The sequence below is a fragment of the Panthera leo genome, chromosome A1 (assembly GCF_018350215.1).
Source record: "Panthera leo isolate Ple1 chromosome A1, P.leo_Ple1_pat1.1, whole genome shotgun sequence".
NCBI classification, from domain to species: Eukaryota; Metazoa; Chordata; class Mammalia; order Carnivora; family Felidae; genus Panthera; species Panthera leo.
In genome coordinates, this window is record NC_056679.1 from 172,591,425 (window position 1) to 172,592,207 (window position 783).

Consider the following 783-nt stretch of genomic DNA (forward strand, 5'->3'; position numbering starts at 1 on the left):
CTTGGCTTAGGTCATGATCTTACGGTTCAGTTAGTGAAATTCAGCCCTGCATTGGGCTCTGCACTGACAGCACGAAGCCTGCTTGGGATTCCCTCTCTCTGTCCTCCCCATCTCCCTTCCCCCCACTCACACACATGTGCACATGCATTCTCTCTCTCAAAATTAAACATGAAAAAAATCCCTCCCTGATCACCCCTTCCCATCCTACACTTATCTTAATGCATCTAAATTCTGATTTCTGTGCTCACTTCGGCAGCATGTATACTAAAATTGGAACAATACAGAGAAGATTAGCATGGCCCCTGTGCAAGAATGACATGTAAATTCATGAAGCCTTCCAAATTTTATGCAGCTCTCCAGCAAACTGCCACCCTTTGTGGATTAACTTAGAGGAAACAATGTGAGTCAAAGCACAACGTGCAACACTGAATAATGAAATTGTGACATTTCATTAGAAAAACAAATAAATAAATAAATAATTCTGATTTCACACTCATATGCCCTTACTCACTTCCATGTTCCCAGATCCCAGCACAGGCCTAGGTCACCAGTAGACACTCTTATATTTCATGAATGAATGAATGAATGAATGACCACAGGGAGGAGCAAGGCAGAGAGAGATGGACACAGGTTTCTCCCACCATCTTGCTGCTCCAGCCAGAGTCCCTTCCATAGCTGGACTGTTAGCTGAATGTAGGGCCTATGCTACTTTCTCTTGTCATCAGCCACATAGGCAGCCTCACCAACTTCCACTACCCATCCAGCAGGAACTCCCAAATTCCA

The 783-nt window shown here is 44.3% G+C and overlaps 1 non-coding gene across 1 annotated transcript; it reads left to right on the top strand.

The window, feature by feature from the left end:
• Window positions 1–240: 240 nt before the first annotated feature.
• On the top strand, window positions 241–347 carry LOC122202454. The gene has a single exon (XR_006194675.1). It is a non-coding gene; the product is annotated as a U6 spliceosomal RNA (small nuclear RNA).
• Window positions 348–783: the final 436 nt, after the last annotated feature.